The sequence below is a fragment of the Lactuca saligna genome, chromosome 2 (assembly GCF_052625555.1).
Source record: "Lactuca saligna cultivar CGN05327 chromosome 2, ASM5262555v1, whole genome shotgun sequence".
Lineage (NCBI taxonomy): Eukaryota > Viridiplantae > Streptophyta > Magnoliopsida > Asterales > Asteraceae > Lactuca > Lactuca saligna.
In genome coordinates, this window is record NC_136418.1 from 184,076,443 (window position 1) to 184,103,189 (window position 26,747).

General features: G+C 33.3%; 1 non-coding gene and 1 pseudogene across 1 annotated transcript; one reads left to right on the forward strand and one right to left on the reverse strand.

Moving 5' to 3' along the window:
* Window positions 1-24,320: 24,320 nt before the first annotated feature.
* Window positions 24,321-24,393, reverse strand: TRNAK-UUU (transfer RNA lysine (anticodon UUU)). The gene has a single exon. It is a non-coding gene; the product is annotated as a tRNA-Lys (tRNA).
* Window positions 24,394-25,305: 912 nt separating this feature from the next.
* Window positions 25,306-26,135, forward strand: LOC145028491 (pectinesterase inhibitor 7 pseudogene; annotated as a pseudogene).
* Window positions 26,136-26,747: the final 612 nt, after the last annotated feature.

Below are 26,747 nucleotides of genomic sequence, written 5' to 3' on the forward strand. Positions count from 1 at the left end.
TCTCATGACTCGTAGCTACGATTGACGAGATTCAAAGTATTATGGAAACTAGACAAAATTTCGGACCACTTTCATTTTTGTGAAAAAAAAGAAACTCAAAAATGTGGTTCTGGAACCCAAAAATACAATCGTATTTTCACTTCGAAGTTGTAGAAAGTTCAAAAATAGAAGTGACATTTCTGAAAAGTTTGGCAAAAATGCAATCATATTTTTACATAATGCTGATTGTACTTTTGCAATAATGCGATCGCATTTTTGCAATAATGTGATTGCATTTTTCGTGATTCTCCTCCGGAAGTTTCTAACTTTCATATAAATATCACCCCTTTGATTATATTGAACCCCAACAAATTCCTGAAGCTTCAGACGACGAAAAAGACGATTTATGAAGCGATTTCTCTCTGATTTTAGTGATTTCTAAGGATCCAAAGACTGTTGATCGTGTTCTACATTTAGTTTAGCAAGATTAATCAAATTGTATGTCTTTTTATTAGTTTTAATCAGATTTTAAACATATCTGGCTAAAACCCTAGTCTTCAGTTCTATATAGACTAATACTTTTCATGTGATCAGTTGTCAGATTTGGTTTTCATTGTGTGTTTCTATCTTGTTAGCTTGATCACCTAGATAGGGTTTAATCATTCTAGTTAATTAGTTAATAGAATTTGTAATTGTTATTGTCAATTGGTAATAAGTAACAAGTATTTGACTGGTTCCGTGTTAGGATGTAAACTCTGATATAAACTGAAATTTCATATGTTTACGCTTCCAAGATTGTGAGAAGTATTGGCTATTGATGACAATTTTACATAGATCTTAATGTAACTTTTCTGATCTTAATCAATAGCTTGTTTAATTAGACAGTAAAATTTAGGGTTAACTAAAGAGATTGTTTTGGTTAATTTAACTAGGTAAAAGGGATTATACTAGAGCTTGTTTGTTTTTCTTAGTACCAACTTAGATAGAACGCATTTTGAATAACTAGATCTAAGCTAATTGTATGAATAAAAAAATCACAGCAGAAATGAATTCATTTTTATTAATGATTTCGTTTAGTTTATTTCAATGCAAATTTAGTTTAGTTTTAAATTAAAATCCCTCTTTTTATTATTTATTATTAAATGACTAGTATGTGCCTTACGCAAAGAGACATTGACCCTTAGGTTGTGTCTCTGAGGATTCGACCCTGCTTTCATGTGCTATCCTTTAGTGCAACCACGTAATGAAAATATTATCTGGTTAAATCGTGTGCGACAACAGTTTTAACAATGTCCATGGATGGAAGGTATGTTTGTCATTACTTGACCTGTTTTTGAAATTGGTTACTGGTATGTTTGTATTAACTTACTTCATTGTGATGATTTGTATTTGATTTGGTTTATGGATGTAGGCATGATTTTGATTTTTTAGACAGTGAGTGAGAAAAGCAAACCATTCGTGAAGGTTACCCCATGATGTTTTTCTTTATGTTTTCTGCCATATCCTTGTACCTAAAAACCCACAAAATGTTGATGACGAATAATTAAGGATGATAGATTATCATATTATGAAAGGGATATAGATGATGAAATTGTTGAAGGTGATACTCAATTTGGTTTACATGACCCTATAGTTTCTTGGAAGAACCTGAAACCATATCTTATGGAAAGGTATGGTAGTAAAGATGAATTATGTTTATATCTCATAAGTTTCCACTGGTTTTCCAATTAAGGTGGTAAATTCATGTGTTGACAGGCTTCAAACCAAATATGGTTTGTAACGACCCAAAAATCAAAGGTAAAATTTCATTTTTCATTATAGTCAAAACACATATATCTTTTAAATCCAAGCTTTCTAAAAACATTGCTAATTAAAAACATTTATCAGAGTTCATCCAAAAACCAAATATTGCTGAAAACACGAGTGTGTGCGTCGCGATCAAGTCGGGCCCTACTTTTCCAAACCGTTGATACCTGAAACCATAAACAAAATTGTAAGCATGAAGCTTAGTGAGTTCCCCAGAGCATACCCCACACAATCACATAAACCATATCAATTGCATAACCATGCATATACACATAAAAGGATGCCATGGAACCCCCCCCCCCCCCCCCCCAACGTCTTATACACATAATCACATAAATAATATCAACTACACAAGCCATGTATGTAAACATATAGGGAAGCTGTGGAAACCCTCCAAGGTCTTACTCTGGGTGCCATAGGAACCCCCTCATGGTCTTAGCCCCCTGCCTTGGGAACCCCCACATGGTCTTCACCAACAACCAATCAAACCATACATTCAAACATATAAGCTAAACATGCAAACATATAAGGATGCCCTGGAAACCCTCCAGGTCTTACACTGGGTGCCACTGGAACCCCCACATGGTCATAACCCATACCATGGGACCCCCACCTGGTCTTAACTACCTATCATGGGTGTTGGATTAGTGTCTAAATCCATAACTGTTTTGGTATGTACTTGACCCGATTATGAGCATGGTCCTTTTGGGTTGCCTTCACCATAGCAATATGTAGGATGTTTTAAGGAGAGAAAGGTTTAAATATGATTTATTAATATATTATGAGAATAATATATTAAAGGAGAAATCATATTGTTTAATTAATATTGGTCAAGAATTAATTAAGAATTAATTTTGTGGTTAAAAGAGATTAATTAAACTTAGGGGACTGAAGTTGTAATTACAAGATAATTATAATTGGGCTATGGATCACCTAATAATATATAGGTTGAACGAATTCTATGGGAAGCCCATTAGAAATCATCCAAGGGATATGTTTAAGGAGTCCATGGGCTGCTTAGGGCCTAAGCAGTCAGATTAGGGTTTCCTAGTTGTAAACCCTAATAGCCTACATGTATAAAAGGGACCCTTAAGCCCCAAAAACGTGAACAACACTTCCATTAGGGTTTCCAGCCGTTTTTGGTGCCTCTTTTTCCTTCTCCTCTTCATCCAAGTTGCATATGGTGTTTGTGACTCCATTAGAGGTACTACACTTGTGGTACTTGCTTTCAAGAGCTAAGGAAATTCAAGGAACTAGTTGTTATTGCTATATAACAACAAAAGGTATGTATTCTAGCTTTATATATGAATTTCGAAAATTATAGTAGCATGCCAGGTTTCTTTTTGTGTTCATAAAGTTGTATAACTAATAGTGAAAACATAGATCCAATACTAGGGTTGCATGCACACATAGGATTGTTTGTATAAGACCCATCAGTGGTATCAGAGCCATTGGTTTTTGTTTTCAATTAGCTTTTATTCAAATTTGTGAACTTGACATATTAGGGTTTATGGCTAATAAACCCTAAAGGCTAGGTAATTTTTGCAATTAGGGTTGCAAAACCCTAGATGGCGATTTTTGCTAGGGTTTCCCAAATCCTTTCCTTAGCCTCCAAGATTTTGAAATCTAGGGTTATCCAACCCTTGGATTTCGAAATTACCTCCTTCCCCAAGGTTAGATCCTAATTTTTAGGGATTTGGATAATCCCATATCTTGTAATTATCTTTTAATTGTTAAATATGGTAATTAAAGATCTTGAATTATCCCATCCCTTATTTTCGAGATTTAGAGAGGGATTCAAGGGATTAGGATATCTTTGATGTATAATTGGTAATTATCCTCATGATCTAGATAATCCCTTGTGATTTAATAATTTAAATTAATTGTTTAATTTATGGTAATTATTAAATCAAGAGTTTTAATATTTAAAATTTTAATTTAAATGTCTTAAATTCGAAAATTTTAAGTGAGATTAAAACCTAATTGTTTTGAAGAGTTTCAAAACTTGCCCTCAAGTTTTGGAATTTAAATTGTTGATTAAAAGTTAATTTTGAAAGTCTAAATTTCAAAACCCTGATTTTGAAAAGTTCAAATTAAACCCTTATGGTTTTATTAAATTAATTAAGTGTATAATTAAAAGAGATTTAATAAATCCATAATGATTTTGGTTAGTTAAAAGTATAATTTAAACCACCTAGTATTTTAAAAGTGTAAAATACACCCTTATACTATATATAACATTAAAAGTTTAATATTATATATGTATAACTAAAAATTCAGTCTTACCGTTAGTAGGCCTCATTCACGAAACTAGTCTATAAGGGGTGTTTAAGGAAATTGCCTATAAAATGGCGATTGAATGGGTATCCACTCTTACCCACCGCACTCTTGACTAGTGGAGGGTCGTTAGTCGAACGGGTAGGATAGGATAGAAACCTTCCATTATAAGTATAATGAAGTACAAAGTAACTAAATGCTTTTTCAAATTCCCAAATCATAGTTACTTTAGACAAAATGTGAAATTGTATGCTAACCCATGGAATTACACTTCGTACCCTTGTCAAACGTTAGTGGAGCGTGTGTGGTTAACCGGCACACTAATTTGGGGATGACATTGGTGGCAAAGGGTGGCTCGATGCTTATCATAGATCAATGGAGCATGTGTGGCTGACCGGCACATTGATTAGGTGATAGTAGCATTGGGTGCACCACGTGATTCGTATGGTTATTTACACCTTGTTTGTGATCCTCGGCATCCCAGTCACGAATAGTAGGGCATAATCGAGATTAAACATGCCATTGAAGAGTTCAATGAGTCTCAAAAGATCTAGGAGTTTCAATTCATTTAAAACTTAAACTTCTTTTTCATTTTTCATGGTGGAAATTGGTAAATCATCATTTACCTACCTTCAAATATTCTGCAACTAGATTACGGCATCCCTCTTCTAGGTTGTAGAGTATTGTGTTGGATCCTAGCTTGATGTTTCATTTGGGTGTTGCATCAAGAATTCTAATCAACTTAACTTGAATTTTCTCCCATTTTGTAGATGTCTGAATCTTACAATGGTCTTCCCAAATCCTTTGGAACAAGCTTTCCAAATGAAGATGACGTTCCGAGATACAATCAAGGAAATGAGAGTCATGCTTCACTTCCTCCACCTCCTCCAATTATTCTCCCTGACCCACAAGTTTAAAGGCTTGAAAAGTTCAAGCTCACTCAAGCCCTTTTGGCAAGTAAACACGAAGATGGGAAACCTGTGTGTGCGCACGTCTTAGAGATGAAGTCATACATTGATAGGTTAAACATGTTGGGTGTCGAGATTTCAAGTGAGTTGGCTGTTGACTGGGTTCTTCAGTCACTTCCTGAATCATATAGTGAGTTCGTTAGAGAGTACTATATGATGGACCACGACGTGACCCTAATTGATCTCACCTATTTGCTTATAGCTGCTGAATCAGCAATGATTTGGCGTGCTGGTCAAGCAAATTTGTCTAGTGAATCAAACTCCCAAACTTCAATGGACACTGGCAACATTGGAAGTCCAGAAAGAACTAAGTCTGTGATTGTCCGATGTGTTGTGCCAAAGGAGTCTATTTGCTTTTATTGCCAAGAGAAGGGGTATTAGAGACGAAGCTGCCCTAATTACCTGAGAGATCTAAGAGATGAGAGAGTCAAGACCTATGACTCTGCTTCAGGTAAAATACATTAACTAACTCTTTTAAGTTCCTATTCTAGATTCTTAATACATGATGTGATAATATTACATTTTGATGTTTTGTAGGATCGAAGAAAAAAGAGGAAGCTTGAGAAAAGAAGTGAGCTGAATCTGATCATGAAGAAATGGATTTCGATCGCATTACTTGAAGAATGGATTCTTGAGCTACAACTTGGAGTTAGAATAGATTGTTAACATAGTTTTTCAGTTGAATTGCATTGTAAGGACAAGTTTTTTCCGCAATAAAATAAATTTTGATTATGTCTTATTTATTTATCCTTACAATGAAATATATGAAAAATTGATGTTCATGTACTTCTATTATTAGCAAAATGGATTTGATTCTTAATTATGGAAATGTCAAAAGTGTACCAAATAGGGAGACTTTCTCATCGCCCAAGTTTCAATTGGACAGAAACTTGGAATCATGCAATGTGTATTGTATGATGAATGGAAAACTTTCACATTTGGGAAACTTAGACTAATTCTTTGGCAAAGTGTCAGTTGAAGGACTAGGAGATCAAGTACACTAGGTTGTGCGTTGATCAAGTCCACCACAAGAGTGACAAAGATATTCGTCATGATTTACTAAAGTTTAGTAAATGTGATTATACTTATAAGATTAAGTGTAATTCTGAGATTGATTGAAAGAGTTTCAATGAATAGTAGAACGAATAAAGAAGAATCGAGTAGGCAGAAAGATAAAAGTTTCTCTTTTCTAGGAAGAAGGGAGAGTACCTTTTATTGTGTTTTATGATAAGTCTTAAAGATTAAGAACCATGTCTCAATAGATCCTCTAAGTGAGTCTTAGTGCAATTGCATGTCTAAGAAGAGGAATCAAGTATTGTAGAAATGGTTAAATCAAGAAGTCAATCACACTTCGTTCCAATATCAAGTCTTAAAGTCAAGATTGTGACATTGAGTGAAAAGTTTTAAGTAGGTTTATAACACTCATCAAATATGGAACTTGGAAAAGTTTTCTTATTCTTGTACATTTGAGATTGGTAAGTTGTGATGTCTTGGATAAGACAAAGACCAACTAGGACCAACTTGTGAAGTGTTCTTGTCTTGATAATAACTGCACTGACTCTTGAATATTTGATTATCAAGAAATGTTTCTTGACAAAGAGAATCATATATGTCAAGAGGTCAGTGGGAGTTTTAATGTTTTGAAAAAGTTTCAAGAACAAATCAAATAAACCTTATCGATCATCACTAGCGCACGAGTTGAGGTTTACAACCTATCGTGTTGACACTATTTTGATTATGTGCCAATCCAATCGAGTTAATTATGCATGTGAGTTCTATGAATTCTCATTTGAATGCATAAAAAGCAAGGACCTTGATCAATGAAAGTACATTGATAAGAAAGGGTGAGCTGCTTAACTACTTGGAAGACGTGGTGGGCAGCTGTGCTACCATAAGGCAAGAAATCAAGATTAAGAAAGGTCAGTCCATATGAGTTTGAATTTGTCATAAACTTTGGTTTTAACAAATTCACATGGATAGGAACAAATACACCATTTAAATCTAAGTGTCATAAGATTTCCTCCTTCATGAAAATGATTGTGAGGAAATGCTTTCACTGAGAAAGATTTTAAGAAGATAGTGATTGTAAAATTGCATTCTCGAATTCGATCATGGTTACGGTATCCCTTTCCATAATTTGAATTGTGAGGTTTGGCAATTAGTCTTAATTGTTAAGACACATATGAACTATCTAAGGCAAAGGTGTATAAGTTCAAGAAGCCTTGATAAAAGATTATCAAAGCGCTAAGTATTAGAAACATGGACTTAAGAAATTCAATAGTTATTGTCTTTCTGAAAGTTAAGATGTTTATGAATACATGTCGAAGCTAGTGGGAGCATAAGTGTTATGTTTTATAGTAATCATCATGATAGTGGGAGCATAAAAGTTATGATTGTATGATTATTATGGAAAGTATTGCAAGTTAGCAATATTAATTATAGAAAAACAAAGATTCAATTTGCAAAGTTGCATGGGTTGAAAAGTTGTTTTGCTATAATTAAGGGAGAGAATATTATACTCCGTTTCAAAATCTAAAGCTTAGATTAAGAAATTTTAATATTTTCAGTCAAAGGATACATTGTGTGTTCTTAAAACGATTATGATTACGGCATCCCTCTTCATAGTTCGAATTATGAGAACATGACACATAAAATATTATGGCAAAAGATTGGTAAAGTATCATATCTTTATGTAAGACATTATGCATCGTGTCCCATACGCTTTGGGTATAGGATCGATTGCAAATGCTATAGTATTTTACCATTCTAAAATTTTCCAAATGTCTAGCGCATTTAGAGGGAAAAAGGGACTAGAATTGGTTTTGACTAAAATAATTAAACAACTATCAAAGGACAATCCAAAGTTCGACGAGAATTGGTCGCTTGTGAGTAGTTGGAAGTATAGTATTGGAAAATATGGAAATGTTTCCATATTGGATGGACCATATCGACATCATTACAAATAGAAAAGATTCTATTAAGAATGGGTTGTCATGAGGAAAATATGGAAGCGTGTTCATATTAGGAAGTAAATATTGAAAATCTTTGTCTAGATTAGAAACTTTTATGCAAAAGGATGTTCAAAGGAATGTACTTTGAGTGAGAGACATCATATCTAAGGACTTGTCTTGTAACAATCTCCGATAGAAGACTTTGTAATATCATTGGCAATAGTGCAGTGACATTATGAAGGGATCGTTGCATAAAGTGTTAAGATCTAGCATATTCTATAAGTAACGAGAATTTGATATTCTTACACTTATGAAAATGGATTTGGAGTTGTGAAATGAGAATGATTGGAAATGTGTTCAATTGATCTATTTCACAAAGCATGGACCATAGGAAACACGGTGTGCATGCTTAGAGCATGGGACAATTGTTGTTGTAATTCAAGCAATGAGTTGATTATCCGAAACATAAAATGATAAATAATGAGTAATCAATATGGTGGATAAATAGAAGGGTTTTATTTACTCTCACAAGTTTGGGGCCATATAGGATTAAGTATTGTTGTTATGTTTCAATTTGCATGTTTTGACTTCCAGAATAACTAGGTTATTCAAACATTCACAGTTGGTCATACGTTGGGAGTAGGTATGAATAAAGACTGTCATGAATTTGTCTGTAGATTGTCTGAAGTGTTTAGACATGGCACAAGTTTGCTGCAGAGTTCATGAGTGCTTTGATAAGATTAAAGTATTGGATTAAACCCACGCTCACTTGGATCACTTCACGGTTTTATCACGAGTGATTAGTGAGACGATAATATTGTATATTCTTGAAACCGAGACGTGTGAGTTGTTATTTGTTGGTCAGTTACACATTGATAATAAGTAAACGCACCAGTAACTTGGTGTTATAAAACTTATTGTTGTGTGTGATTCGATCAGTAAATGCAAGCGAGCATTTGAGTCGAAGTTTATCCATTCCTTTTACCCAAAGTGGGATAAAAGCGATATATGTGGGCCTCTCGATGATTTAGTGATGACACCTAAGCGCTTGGCCAAGCCGGGACTAAGTTGATGTGTTCAATTGTAGTCTGTTATCAGTCGTCATGAATCGGAAGTCGGGAAATAGTATAGAGAGAATGATTGAAATTCATGTCTTTTGTCTATACGATATCTTGAGAATGGAGGAATATATAATCCCTTATCTAGAGGACACGCTATCTGATAAGATCAGAGTTGATAGCGGCTTTTGAAAGCTACAATTGCTGATCAGGTTCTGAAGTCATACGGAAAATAGTTATTAGACTTATCCAAGTGGGAGACTGTTGGATTAGTGTCTAAGTCCATAACTGTTTTGGTATGTACTTGACCCGATTATGAGCATGGTCCTTTTGGGTTGCCTTCACCATAGCAATATGTAGGATGATTTAAGGAGAGAAAGGTTTAAATATGATTTATTAATATATTATGAGAATAATATATTAAAGGAGAAATCATATTGTTTGATTAATATTGGTCAAGAATTAATTAAGAATTAATTTTGTGGTTAAAAGAGATTAATTAAACTTAGGGGACTGAAGTTGTAATTATAAGATAATTATAATTGGGCTATGGATCACCTAATAATATATAGGTTGAACGAATTCTATGGGAAGCCCAATAGAAATCGTCCAAGGGATATGTTTAAGGAGTCCATGGGCTGCTTAGGGCCTAAGCAGTCAGATTAGGGTTTCCTAGTTGTAAACCCTAATAGCCTACATGTATAAAAGGGACCCTTAAGCCCCAAAAACGTGAACAACACTTCCATTAGGGTTTCCAGCCGTTTTTGGTGCCTCTTTTTCCTTCTCCTCTTCATCCAAGTTGCATATGGTGTTTGTGACTCCATTAGAGGTACTACACTTGTGGTACTTGCTTTCAAGAGCTAAGGAAATTCAAGGAACTAGTTGTTATTGCTATATAACAACAAAAGGTATGTATTCTAGCTTGATATATGAATTTCGAAAATTATAGTAGCATGCCAGGTTTCTTTTTGTATTCATAAAGTTGTATAACTAATAGTGAAAACATAGATCCAATACTAGGGTTGCATGCACACATAGGATTGTTTGTATAAGACCCATCAATGGGAACCCCCACATGGTCTTCAATAACTGTCATAGGAACCCCCGCATGGTCTCAAATAATCAACAGAAATGTCATACAAACCATATAAGCCATACATACAACTTATAAATGTGTAATGGAAACCCTCCATGGTCTTACATCGGATGCCATGGGAACCCCCTCATGGTCTTAGCTCACTGTCATGGGAAACCCCACATGATCTTAGCCTGGAATGCCATGCGAAACCCTACATGGCCTTATATCCAACTGCTTTGGGAACCACAGGGGGTCTTCCATGCAAGTATCACAAAGATAAATAGCATACCAAATACCACACAATCAACTAGCATACCACAAATAACTAATTCTCATGGGAACCCCCGCATGATCTTCATATAATACACAATGTATCCATAACACAACCGCAATAATCATCACAACTAGATAAATGGGACGACCTTGGTGCCTTCGACCCATTGGTATGGTGAGGAGACTCACCTCACACTACTGAAGTCCTATGGATAAAACTCTAGTTGTTGGTTGACAGATTCCCGAATTGTCGACATCAAAACGACACCAAATTAATAATTGGGTTCCAATACATAACCATAAGTCCATTCTTAGGGTAAAAGACTACTTTACCCCAACCTAGCTTGATCCACAGCTCAAACTCACACTCCAAAGCCTACAAGTCAAACAATGGACCAAAGCCCAACATATGGCCTAATTTTTCAAATTGGGTCCAAACCTCTACAGGGTCCTACCTTAAGGCCCAACCATTTATTCTACGCCAAACACTTGGCATTTCAATGGCCCAATATCTCATAATCATCAAGTCCTAATTATGGGCCTATTTTCCAAATTAGGCCCAAACCCCTTACATGGGTCTTACCCTAAAGTCTATCCAAATATTGATGGCTTTTTAGCACTACAACAATCCTATGGTGTACATGCAATCCTAATTGCTTTGGATCTAGGTTTTTCTCTATTGAACATGCAAATAAAAACTCCAAAGTAATAACCCTAAGACTTGCATACAATTTCATTATTGACACATAAATTAGGGTTTAGATGTTACCTCTCTTGTTATGTAGCAATAACAAGTTCACCTTGAATATCCTTAACATTTGAAATCTTAGTGCCCCAAGTGTTCCACCTCTAATGGCGTCATAAACACTCTTGCAAAGGATGTCGTAGACAGGTAAGGAAATTTCGTCTAAGGTATACTAAGGAAGCATAGATTTGAACTCCTATGTATAGGGTATATTTATAGCTGTGGTTGTTAGGGTTTTTAGGTGGAAACCCTAATACCTTGCTTAGGCACCAAGCAACCCATGATCTCCTACTCTAGAGGCCTTAGACGAAATTCTATAGGGCTTCCTATAGATTTCATCCACCCTATCTAAAAGGAGTCCATTAGCCCAGTTTTGCAACTATCAATGATTTACAAAACTATTCCCTCAATTATTAATCGGTTCCTTTAATCCCAAAATCAATACTAGATTAATTTCTTATTAACTACTAATTAATAATATGATTTCCAAATAATATATTAATAAAAGCATTCTAAGTAGCAATTTATTATTCATATAATAAATCATACTCTCTCACACTCACTTTCTCTCTCTCTCTCTCTCTCTCTCTCTCTCTCTCCTTGTCATCCTATCAAGTTGCATGAGTGAAGGCAACCCAAAAGGACCATGCTCATAATCAAATCAAGTACATACCAAATATAGTTATGGGCTTAGACACCTAATCCAACAGTCTCCCACTTGATAAGTCTAATAACGATAATTGCAAGAACGACTTCAGAATCTGATCAGCAATCATAGCTTTCAAAAACCGTTGTCAAACTTTAATCTTATCAGTAACGTGTCCTTTAGATAAGGGATCAAATATTCTCCCATTCTACAAGATATCGTATGGACATGAGGCATGGATTATAATCATTCTCTCTTGGACACCAGAAGTGCAAAGGAAATATGAAATTGAAATCATAGTTGTTCATGAAAACCAAATTCGGTATCGGAATTTCAAGGCAATCGGAATTGGAACTCTAAATCAAAAACTTGTCTTCAGAATTTATCAAGGAAATCGCAATCGGAATTGGATCAAATTAACTCGTTCAGTTTGGAAACTAAAACTAGAAGTTTTAATCGGAATTGGCAAATTGGAATTGTGATCCAATGCTTCAAATATCATAACTTCAATCTTGATCGGAATTGATTCAGTCTTAAAAAGTGCTTCTATCATCGGAATTTTGGCCATTACAAATTAAAATCGGAATTTCTATTTAATCACCATCTGATTTTGACTTTAAGAAGTCAAAGTCGCGTGTTCTTCATATCAAAAGAAGAAGAAGGGTTAAATTTTCAACTCAGATCCCTATACTTTCAAAATTTAGCAGTTTATACCCCACATCCCAATATTTCACAATTTCTTAGATTTTACCACTTTTACCCCTTCTTACCAAAATATTTTCATTTCTTATTCTTTTCTTTGGTCTTATTCTTTTCAAATCCCTTCTAATAAATTGTTTCTTACTCTATTCTTTTTCTTTAAAATTTTAAAAACTGAAAATTACCAAATAATTTTTTCTATTTTTTTTGTTTTTATTTTCTGAAAATTCTGAAAATTCAAAAAGAATTTATTTCATCATTTGTTCAAATTTGACGGGTTTTGAAGATCTTTTTTTGGCAAACTCGCTCCTTATGACAGAGTAGGTTATAAAACTTGCTCTATGAGATAACGTAGGTTGTTGGTGATTCTTCTTAACTTTCCGAATTCTCTCCATTGTATTTGTTGAAGATTCAAAGCGGAGTGTTGATTACTCAACTGGGAGTTCAAATTTGGAAGATGATATTTATTTCTCTCACTTTGAAGACCCCCTGTACTGACGAGTCTTAAAATTTAGGGGAGAAATGCCAAGAAGATTGGAAATCGTGATCTTCATTAGTTTCAACATCTAGGGGGAGGTTGTTTAGTATTTGAGATATTGAAACCGATTTTGCATTTTTGGTTATTTACGGAAGCCTTTTTAGGGATTATATTTTTGGTAAATGTTTTATGTTCCCTATAAATAATCATTAGGTTAGCTTTTGATGTAAGCTTTTTCATGAAAAGGGTTTTTTATTGTACGTTCATATCCATATCAATATACACAAAACCTTTGACATATTACTTGCATATTATGGTGATTGTTTCATGATTGTTCTTCAGATTCCGCATTTGTCATCTCGTCTTTATTCTCAACAATAACTTACGCACATGTCTTCATTCATTAAGATCTGAGCTCAATTTCTTGTATCTAACACTTAACCAAATTAGGGTTCTTAAACATCATCTGTAAATCCAATCAATTATACATAGATTAGACATATAAAGCTTGAAATCATGTTTATAATCCTCACTACGCCATTATACTAAGAATTCATGTTGTAAATATTAAGTTTCTAACATTTCCTCCAAATTCCACCATGGAAGTTCAAACAAGCTTGATAAAAGGAAGAATATGATACATTGGTTCATGTTGTAATCTTTAATTATTGTGTCTCCTTGACACTCCTTTGAGTTTGGCCTTAACATCATGTTTGAAGCACTCCGCAATTGTCGTCTAGAGCTCTAAAAAAAGCGAGGAAGTGAAATGAGTAGTATTAGACTAACTCGAGTTGTCATGATTTCTTCGTCCGAACTCCAAATGAGTTCATTCATTTTTCTAATGCTTCCTTTATGTCATAAGTTCATACAATGGCCAATAAACCTTTATTCTAAGCATTTGAATTACACTTTCCACACTCAAGAATCTTATTATATAAGTTGAATATATATATATATATATATATATATATAAGTTGAATATATATATATATATATATGTGTGTGTGTGTGTGTGTATGTTTTAAATTTGTGTTCCCAATACCATTATATGTTTAGGACTATACACAAACAATATTGTATTATGTAACTCATACATCATGGTTCATTTAAAATTTTATTTCAACTTCATCATATTTTGCACACTACTACAACTTACTTTGTTTCTTTTGTCAAATATAGCAACTTACTTTGCAACTTCTTTACATTCATAGAGATGTAACAAACTTTTCGCACCAATTCACTTATTGTAAATATTATAACATATATCAATATAGTTTCAACCATAATATAACGTATAATGCATACCCAATCCTAATTCTCACTTTTTGTCCCACTTTGAGCAACTATAAGCACATAGATTGTCCTTTTCATCGTTTTTTTTTTTGTATAAGTATGGTTGTAAACATACAAATTTCATAATAAGTTATACTCTAGATTGTTTAAACAAAAATAACACTTTACATCGTCATTAACTCATTTATGGTAAAACCATGGTTTTGTCCTTATTTTACACATCATAAGTGCCTTGCTCTTCCAATTAGCACAAACACTTGTCATCTATTACATTAACATATGTTAACATCCTAAACTAAAATTTTAGGATGTTACAATCACGGTGAAAATGGAGCCTCGGTCCACAGAACCACCTACTAAATATAACCTTCATTACTTTGCTTACACTTAGACAATCTACAGTCGGATTCATGACAATCTTACCTCATTACTTACTTCCAACGTATTATTGATTGTGGATGTTTGAATAACCTAGTTATTCGTGAAGTAAAACATGCGAAGTGAAACACAAGAATAACCTAATCCAGTATGGTCTGAAACTTTTGAATATAAATAAAACACTTATTATTTAATCACCATATTAGTTAGACCTTACTCAATGTATACTATTTCAATCAATCAACTCAATACTTGAATTAAAACAATAGTCATCCATGCTCCAAGCATGCATACTATGTTTATCTATGGTCCTTCCTTTGTGAAATAGATCAATTGAAAACATTTCCAAGTATGCTCATTTCACAATTTCCTAATACTTATTATAAGTGTAAGAATACCAAATTCTTGCCACCACTGGAATCTTTTAGATCTATACTTACATGTAATGATACTTTTGTAATGTCAAGGCACCAAAGTCACAGAGACTTTGCTAACGATATCACAAAACATTCCATTGGAGATTTCTTACAAAACAATTCCATGAAGCGAAGTGTCAAATTCAAAGTGCAATCCTTTGAACATCCTTCTTGCATAAAAGTTTCTAATCCTACACATAGATTATTAATATCTAACTCCCATTATGGAAACATTTCCATAATTTCCATATGACAATGTAGTTTTTTAATAGATTCCTATCTATTCATAATCATGTCAATATTGTCCATCCATTACTATACTTCCAAATGTCTACAAGCAACCAATCTTCGATAAACCTTAGATTGTCCTTGACAGTCGTTTAATAACTTTAGTCATATCAAGTTCTGGTCCTTTTTCCCTCTTAATGCACTAGGCATTTGGAAAAATCAAAACAGGCGAATATTATAGCATATGCAATCGATCATTTACCTTAAGCATATGGCATACGATTCATAATGTCTTACATAAATACATGATACTAGACTAGTTTCTTGCTATAATATTTCCATATATAGAATTTATTATGTTGAAACATTTCAACATGACATTCATATATGTTCATGACTAAGTTTTAAAATTTCAATCTAAACTTGTAGATTCGAAATGAAGTATAAATGCCCTCTTCCTTAAGTCTTACCATAGCGACATAATTTCCAAATTTTGCAACTTTGCAAATTGTAACTTGTTTCCTATAAATAGCATTGCTAAGTTGCAACACTTAACATAATAATTACGCTCCCACTAGTATAACAATTATGTTCTTCCCCGCATAACAATCATGCCCCCACTAGCTTTGACATGTACACAGAAATCAGTTGGACATCTAGAAATCAATACCTATTTAATTTCTTACCAAAGTTCATATTTCTGATACGTGTCGCTTCAATAAGACTTTATCTAAGCTTCTCCAGCTCATACACAATTCATTAGATAGCTCACATGTGTGTCGAAATTCGTCGAGAACTTATAGCAATAAGTCATGAGTGTTCAAACTATTTACCATTTCTCACAATTTGAACTATGAAAAGGGATGATGTAATCATACTTGAATTTGAGAACGCAATCATCACAATGGCTAACTATAATTCTTTAAAATATACTAGTGAAAGCGTTTCTTCACAGTCATTTTCATGAAGTAGAGAGAAGCCTCTTACCACTTAGATTTTATGATGTATGCGTTCCTATCCATATGAACTGGTCATTTCCAACCACTATCATAAGACAAGGTTCATGAAAAAATTCAAACTCATATGGACTGAACTTACTTATTCTCAATTTCCTGCCATCTGGTAGCGCAAGGGCCTACTATTGCTTCCAAGTTATTTAGCAGCTTAGCTACACTGATCAATATACTTTCACTAATCAAGGTGCTTTGCCTTATGCAATCAAATGAGAACTTATAGAACTTACATGCATAGTCAACTTAAATGGAATGGCACAGAAACAAGAATATGTCAACACAATAGGTAATCAACCTCAAGTCGTGTGCTAGTGATTACTAATAGGTTTATTCTTGATTAGCTCTTGAAACTATTCAAGATCATTAAGACTCCCACTGACTTCTTGACATACAAGATTCTTTGTCAAGCAACATTCCTTGACAAACAAATATTCAAGAGTTAATGTGGGTTCTTGGTCTTTATCTTATCTAAGACGTCACAACTACCAATTTCAAATGTGCAAGAGCAAGAAAACAATTTTCTACTCCATGTTTCATAAGGCATTATAAACCTACTTAAGATATGTCACTTAAGGCACAATCTTGGAGTATAACTCTAAGACTCGATTTTGGAACAAAGTATAACTCATCTTCTTGATTTAACCATTTCAACAATTCTCGATTCCTCTTCTTAGCCATACAAATGCACTAAGGTGTCCTTAGAGGATCAATTGGGATCTGGTTCGATAATCATTAAGATTATCATAAAACATGATACCAGAGTACTCTCCTTTCCTTTTGGATTGGAGAAACTTTTATCTTTCTGCCTAATTAATTCTTCTTATTCGTTCTGCTATACATTGAAACATTTTCAATGTATTAGAATTACACTTAAACTTGTAAGCATAACCATATTTACTGAACTTACAGTAAATCATGACGATTAGACTTTATCAACCTTTGTGGTGGATCTGACCAGTCCACATCTATATGTACTAGATCCTTTAGTCTTTCACTTGACTCACATACGTATGTAAACAAGCAATTTGGTCATAATTTCCCAAAGATCAAGATTCTGATATACAATACAAGTCACATGATTCCAAGTTTCTATCCAACTGAAACATGGGTGATGAGGATCCTTCCTAATTTAGTAAATTTTGACACTACCACACACGATATAACAAAGAATCAAATTCATTTCCAACATTACTAGTAATATATAAACACCAATTTTCTCTAATGCCATTGCAAGGATATCATAAAATAAAACAAAATCAAAATTTTTCTTTATTTATAAAAATGTGGAAAACTTGTCCTTACAATGCAAATTCATATGAAAACTATGTTTCTAAATATTCCTATGAAATCTATCATAACTCCTAAGCAACAGCTCAAAAATCTGATCATCAAACCAAGCACTCAAAATCCATCTCTTCGCGACCAGACTCAACTCACTCTTCATTTAAGCCTCCTTTCTTTTCTTTGATCCTACAAAACATCAAAATGAAATCTTATCACATCATGCATTAAGAATCTATAAATAAGAACTTAATATAGTTATATAATGGACTTACATGAAGTAGAGTCATACATATTAACTTTACCATCCTTACGATCCTTCAGGTAGATACGACAGTTTCGCATCCAATGCCCCTTCTATTGGAAACATAAACAAACAGACTCTTCTGGAATGGTACATGGGACTATCTTAGACTCAGCCTTTCTCTTTACCATTTGGTCAAATGGTTTGACCATGGCCAATCCCTTTCTATTGGGAAGAGAAAACCCTTTTGGACTTCCAATGTCGCCATTATCAATGTCCATGGAAGTTTGGGAGGTAGATCATCCATTTAAATTTGCTTTACCAGTGTGCCAAATCATTGATGACTCAGCAACAATTAGCAAATATACCAGATCAATAAGGGTCATGTGGTGATCTGCCATATAGTAGTCTTTAACAAACTAACTATACGACCCGAGAAGTGATTGAAGAACCAAGTCAACAACCAACTTCCTCATGAAAACGACACCCAACATCCCTATTCTATCAATGTGTGACTTCATCTCCAATATGTGTGCACACACAGACCTTCCATCTTGGTGTTTTCTTGCCATTAGGGCTTGAGTGACCTTGAACTTTTCAAGTGGATGAAATTATGTGTTAGGGAGAATTACTGGAGGATGTGGAGGAAGAGAAGTATGATTTCCAATTCCACCTTTGCACGAAGAAAGGGTTGATCTTCCACCTTGATCGACATGTGGAACATCATCTTCGAATGGAAAGTTTTTTCCAAAAGGATGAGGAAGACCATAGTTGTCAAAACTAGACATCTACAAAAGGGGAGAAATTCAAGTTAGTTGATTAAGTCCTTAATATAACACCCAAATGAAATATTAAGGCTAGGACATAACACAATAATTCACAATTTGGAAGAGGGATGCCGTAATCCAATTGCAAATTATTTAAAGGCAGGTAAATGACGATTTACCAATTCCACCACGAAAACAAAATTTTAAACGAATTAAATTTTTAAATGAGATTCCTAGATATTTTGAGATTTATTGAACTTTTCAATGCATTGTTTAATCTTGATTATGCCCTTCAAGTTCGTGACTAGGATACCGAGGATCACAAACAACGTGTGAATAACCATGAAAATTAGTTTGGTGCTATCGATGTCATTTATAATCTAATCAATGTGTCGGTTAACCACACACGCTCCATTAATCAATGATAATTTACAAGCTACCCATTGTCATCCTTCATTAGTCCCATATTAGTGTGCCGGTTAACCATACACGCTCCACTAATGACCAATAAGGTGCAATGTGAAATTTCATGGGTTAGCATCAAATTTATATTTTTTTGAAGTAACTAAGATTGAGAATTTATAAAAGGTTTAGTTACTTCATAATTCATTATACTTTTAATGAGTGTTTGTATCCTATCCTACCCGTTCGTCTAACGACCCTCCACTAGTCAAGAGTGCGGTGGGTAAGAGTGGATACCCAATGGCGGTCATTTTACAGTCCGCTTTCTTAAACATCCCTTATAGATCAGCTTCGTGAATAAGGCCTATTAACGGTAAGACTGACCTTTTTACGTATACATATATAATATATTAGACTTTTAATTTTATATAGTGTAAGGGTGTATTTTAAACTTTTAAAATACTAAGTGGTTTAATCATTTAAATAAATTAAACTTTTAATTTAATTAAACTTAAACCTATCTAAGGAATTATTAATTGTTCTTTAATCAGTGTTTTTTTATTTAATTTTTATTTTGAATATAAAATAATTTATGTTAATTGTCATCGTACAATGAGTGAGATGGAAAACGGGCAACAAGCAGTGCCGAAACCGGTATCGGAATTTCAGGGCAATCGGAATCGGAACTCGAAATCGAAAACTTGTCTTCAGAATTTATCAAGGAAATCATAATCAGAAATAGATCAAATCATCTCATTCGGTTCAGAAACTAAAAACAAAAGTTTCAATCGGAATTGGAAAATTGGAATTATGATCCAACACTTCAAATATCGGAACTTCAATCTTGATCGGGATTGGTTCAGTCTTCAGAAGTGCTTCTATCATCGGAATTTTGGCCATTACAAATCAAAATCGAAGTTTCTTTATAATCTCCATCTGATTTTGACTTTAAGAAGTCAAAGTTGCGTGTTCTTCAGATCAAATGAAGAAGAAGGGTTAAATTTTCAACTCATGTCCCTATACTTTTAGAATTTAGCAGTTTCTACCCCACATCCCAATATTTCACAATTTCTTGGATTTTACCACTTTTACCCCTTCTTACCAAAATATTTTCATTTCTTATTCTTTTCTTTAGTCTTATTCTTTTCAAATCCCTTCTAATAAATTGTTTCTTACTCTATTCTTTCTGTCTAAAAATTTAAAAATCAAAAAATACAAAATAATTTTTGTTATTTTTTTGTTTCTATTTTCTGCAAATTATGAAAATCCAAAAAGAATTTATTTCATCATTTGTTCAAATCTTACGGGTTTTGAATAACTATTTTTGCAAACTCGCTCATTATGACAGAGTAGGTTATAAGCAGACTTGCTCTATGAGATAGTGTAGGTTGTTGGCGATTCTTCTTAACTTTCCAGATTCTCTCCATGGTATTTGTTGAAGATTCAAATGACAGTGTTGATTATTCAAGGGGGAGTTTTTATTTGGAAGATGATATTTATTTCTCTCACTTTGAAGACCCACTGTACTGATGAGTCTCACAATTTAGGGGGAGAAATGCCAAGAAGATTGGAAATCGTGATCTTCATTATTTTCAACATCTTGGGGGAGATTTTTGAGTATTTGAGATATTGAAATCGATTTGACATTTTTGGTTATCTAGGGAAGCCTTTTTAGGGTTTTATATTTTTGGCAAATGTTTTATATTCCCTATAAATAATCATTGGGTTAGATTTTGATGTAATTTTTTTCCTGAAAAGGGTTTTTCTTGTACGTTCATATCCATATCAATATACACAAAACCTTTGACATATTACTTGCATATTATGGTGATTGTTTCATGATTGTTCTTCAGATTCCGCATTCGTCATCTCGTCTTTATTCTCAACAATAACTTATGCACATGTCTTCATTCATTAAGATCTGAGCTCAATTTCTTGTATCTAACACTTCACCAAATTAGGGTTCTTAAACATCATCTGTAAATCCAATCAATTATACATAGATTAGACATATAAAGCTTGAAATCATGTTTATAATCCTCACTACGCCATTATACTAAGAATTCATGCTGTAAATATTAAGTTTCTAACATTTCCTCCAAATTCCACCATGGAAGTTCAAACAAGCTTGATAAAAGGAAGAATATGATACATTGGTTCATGTTGTAATCTTTAATTATTGTTTCTCCTTGACACTCCTTTGAGTTTGGCCTTAACGTCATGTTTGAAGCACTCCGTAATTGTCGTCTAGAGCTCTAAAAAAAGTGAGGAAGTGAAATGAGTAGTATTAGACTGACTAGAGTATTTTATCCTAGGTTTCTTAGAAATCGGCCATGGGACAAAGCATGGTACAACTTCCTTTCACAACATTTAAGTGATATACCATTTTCGAGTTGTCATGATTTCTTCGTCCGAACTCCAAATGAGTTCATTCATTTTTCTAATGCTTCTTTTTTGTCAATATTTCATACAATGGTCAATAAACCTTTATTCTATGCATTAGAATCGGACTTTCCATGGTAACACTCAAGAATCTTATTATATAAGTTGAATACAAGTGTGTGTGTACACACACACACACACACACACACATATATATATATATATATATGTTTTAAATTTTTGTTCCCAATACCATTATATGTATTGGGCTATACATAAACAATATTGTATTATGTAACTCATACATTATGGTTCGTTTATAATTTTATTTCAACTTCATCATATTTTGCACACTACTACAACTTACTTTGTTTCTTTTGTCAAATATAGCAACTTACTTTGCTACTCCTTTACATTCATACCGATGTAACAAACTTTTCGCACCAATTCACTTATAGTAAATATTGTAACAGATATCAATATAGTTTAAACCATAATATTACGTATAATGCATACCCTACACCAGTTCTCACTTTTTGTCCCACTTTGAGCAACTATAAGCACATACATTTTCCTTTTCATCGTTTTTTTTTTTTTTTTTGTATAAGTATGTTGTAAACATAAATATTTCATAATTAGTTATACTCTGACTTGTCTAAACACAAATAACACTTTACATCGCATTAACTCATTTCTGGTAAAACCATGGTTTTGTCCTTATTTTACACATCATAGGTGCCTTGGTCTTCCAATTAGCACAAACACTTGTCATCTATTACATTAACATATCTTAACATCCTAAGCTAAAATTTTAGGATGTTACAATGACACTGAAAATGGAGCCCCAGTCCACAGAACCACCTACTAAACAGAACATTCATTACTTTGCTTACAACATTCCAGGATTATGAACCACTTGAGCCTTTGGAAGTCATTCCACTATTGTGTGTTTCTCCGATAAGATTAGAAGAACAAGAAGAAGAAGAGTGATTGAATCTTAACATTTAGGTTAGGTTATACCTAATTGTGGGCCAACGTAAATTACATTTGGAAACCACATACCCATTTTTCCAAGTCAACAAACGAGAAACCATGTGACTTGAAGCAAACTAATTAAGTGCTCGTGCTTGCAAAAAATTGAAAAGATGATGACTTAATTGAAACAAAAAATGCGATATATATATATATATATATATATATATATATATATATATATATATATATATATATATATATATATATATATAACTTTGTGCAATTTGTCATTTCTTAACTTCACATGCATGGTGCATATGGCGTATTGGTTACATACCCTAATTGACATTCAATAAATCTTTGCACTATGAGATGTATTTGTAGCACATTACCCATATGCATGGTACATTTATGTTACATTATTATGTGTTTTAGATGTTTATACTTATAGTGTAATATTTGGGGTTTATCATTTATGTAACATTTTCAAGAAAAGGGTTTTTATTTTATATAATACATATTTGTACAATTATATTATGATTGTCTAACCAATTTGTTATTTCATCAAACTTTCTAGTTGTACTTATTATTTTGGCGCGTCTCATGTGGTGGATCTTAGAGCATGCTAAGTAGAGGTGTTGGGGAGATTTGAAATTGCTTTGAGATTAGACACTTTAGTCTTCATTATGCCTACTATTTTATTTTATGTTTTTTACTTATAGTTTCACACGAGAGTTGGGTTGTATTTAACATGCTACAATTAGCTGATAAGCTAGTTTATTTTTCGATATTTTTAAAGTTGTCATGTTTAACAAGCAAAAAAGTAACTTATTAGCTAGCTTATAAGTTATCTTTTTAAAAATCTACTTAGACTATTTTTTAGGAGCTTTTTAAATTTTTTCCAAATATACCCCTTAGTTAATAATAAAAACACATTGTTTTAAATGTCCTTTTATGTCATTTTATATATTTCTATTAGTTTTTCCAAATGTTATTTTTTATCAGGTAGCAAGTAGTTTTTTGTTTAATAGCTAGTTTTTTAGCTATCAGCTAGCTTTTCCGCTAATAGATAGCTTAAATAGTATGTCAAACATAGCATTGATATCTCATTGAGTTTTAAATAACATCTATTATTGAGAAGTTTCAAAAATCTCGGAATTTTCCGTTATACAGTTTGAATATCTGTTGAATATAAAACATACATGTTTTTTAAAAACCAAATTTGAAGACGTCAATGAATGCTATAATTTTAATCATCCAGCTTAGCAACAATAGTTGTGATGATCATCCGATAACAATAAGGTTCGAATACATCCAACTGAGTATCATACTAATAAGAAAGAAGTATAACCGACAAAAACATCAAATTAACATGTATTTTCAGTTTTTTGGGACTTACGCCAAAAAAAATCCGTATCTTTTATGAAAATATAGGTAAAACCTATGGAATTTTATACCAAATTCATATTATTTAACCATGTTAACTTTTGACCTACATACATGCTAGATCCATAATTATGATATGTTGAGGTGTTGCGAGGTATGATATAATAATGATATCAGACATATAAATTGGATTATATAAAAAAAATACACTCTACACTAAATTTACCTTGGTTATACGTACAACATTCATACTTTTATTTATATAACAATTTGTAAAAAAGATCTACATGTAAAAGAATACAGTTAACATTTTACAACCAAATATGAAGATATATGATGGCCTGGGCTTGTTTCTACATTTAATTCGGATTGGTCCAGACTTCAGAGTCCAGAGTATTGTCCTTTGATTTGTTTGGGGCTGTAATAATTGAAAACCAGATTGATATGTATCGGGCTCTTCTAAACTAATTTAGATCGGATGAACTGGGCTTGTTTACCTTGTAAAATTAGTTGATTTTTTTACTTCCATTTTTCTCATCGTATCTATCTAATTTTAGTTTTTCAATTAAAAAAAATGATGAAAACGCAATAAATAAACGCCATCCGTGGGACTCGAACCCACGACCACGTGGTTAAAAGCCACGCGCTCTACCAACTGAGCTAGAACGGCAATACATTTTCACTTACTGAAACATCATATATTTACTGATACTATTGATATATATTTTTATTTTCAGTTCATTTATTTTATAGCATGACTTTCACAACCCTCGTAATTAAATTAAAAATCACATAAAGTAAATGATTAAAGTATCTCTATGCATTTTACAAAAACTCGGTCAAGCTAATCTAAATGTGAAAAAATCGACGACCAAATAAGCAATTGACAATTTTACAATGTAAGTACTATAATTAAGTACCCGATTATTTCATTACATTTGGATCCTCTAAAGAGTCATGGATGTTGTTACAACACTTTCTTGCAATCAGTACTCTTCCAGTCTTAATCATCTTGATCACTTAAGTCTCAACTTTGCAGATTATTATTTAGAAAAATCGACCCCCAAATGGCATGCTTTTATCTTTTATTATCGTTTGTGTGAACAATAGAAGGAAAATTATACGTGACTGTCTTTATTCAATGCATATATGCTGTAAGGTACACTGTCTTTCTCGCAAAAAATAAATAAATAAATAGAAATCTCCGTGGTATGGTAGGTCCTAAAAGTGCAAACTGTGATCCTGACCATAATGAAGAAATTCCATTTCCATTTCATTTACATTTGTTTTCAAGTAAATTACTGTATTGTGCTTGAGTTGTGCATTTATATAAGGTTTATAGAAATTTGGTAATCATTATTTTCGAAGATGATCTTTATTTTCCCAAGTTTGTTCTATTCGATTTTTATGTTGTTTTCCCTTAGTACAAAGATAAACGAACCACAGAATGACAAGAGGATGCGTAATCCCCATTCCATTGATAAGGTATTTTATCATCTCCTGTTGTCTTTACCAATTATTTTTGACAACCAGTTCACGTGTAGAACAGTAGTACCCTTTTTAACTTTATATACACTCTCTTATAGTTATAGCTCCACACACACACACACACACTGCACAAAGAAACCACACCCACAGAAAAAAATGCAACCTTTCACATGTTTCATGGCATCCCTTTTAGTTTTAGCCACCGTCTCCGCGACTCCAAGACTCAGATTAGAAACCGATTCCGACACCGATTTCATCAAGGCGTCATGTGAAGCCACAAGGTACGCCGACTTGTGCTTCAAAACCCTGTCCCCGTTTGCGACCACTGTCCAATCGAGCCAAATGCAACTGGCGAATCTGGCGCTGAGTGTGAGCTTGAAGAGTGCTAAATCGACGTCGAAAGCCGTGAAGGAGCTGTTGAAAGGGCGGGATGTGAGTATGCAGGACGGGATGGCGGTGGAGGACTGTTTGGAGAATATGAGTGATTCGGTGGATGAGATGCGGAAATCGGTGGCGGAAATGAAGGGATTGGATGGGCCGGATTTTGAAGAGAAAATGGGGAACGTGAAGACGTGGGTAAGTGCTGCGTTGACAGATGAAAATACATGTATGGATGGATTTGAAGAAAATGTTGGGAAGATGAAGGAGACGATTAGAGGGTATATAGTAAATGTTGCAGAGTTAACAAGCAATGCTTTGGCTCTCATTAGTAATATTTCTTAGATCTTTATTGTAAAAGAAGAGAGTGGCACTGCTTTGTTGTAAAATATTTATTTTATTTATTAGGTTATAGTGAACTCTTTGTCAATTAAGCAGGATGACTGGGTGTGGTTTTACTTGAGTGAAAAAAAAAAAAAAAAAAAAATTGTTTTAAAGAGTGTTGAATGTTGATGTTATCAATAACAAAGGGGTTATTAGCCTTTATGGTATTGGGTCCTACCATCTCTAGAATTGATGTTGTCAGGTACTGTTTGGTACTTTTTGGTGGTAAAGTTTAAAATCATCTTAATACAGTATTAGTTTTGCAACAGTTGTGTAACATGTTTAAGTAAGCTACAATCTAAATATTTCAGTGAAAAGACCATATTGTATTGTAATGTAACAATCTGTCTCACAATCACATGTTCAAATAACAAATAAACAAGAATAAACACAAGTAAGAATCTAGATTAGTATTGTGATCTAATACAATATAAAACATATAGAACTTAGATGAGTATTGTGATCTAATACAATATAAAAGATACACAACACATATTAGAATATAAGACAAGTTTAATCACGAACTCGACAAAATGCAAAGGTCAAAGGGGCTGCGCCATGTTGCAGGGTAAAGGGGTAGAGCCTTGTCGTTGGTTCGTTCATATTAGTAGAAAAAATAATGGAAAACCATGTTTTGGAACATATCAGTAGAGAACGTGATAAATTTACTAAGGTTGATACCACAACCAAGTTGATTTCACAACAAAGTTGATTCCTTGCACTTATGATTTTGAAAATCCAATAAAACAAAGTTCCAAAAACTGATCTTTATCA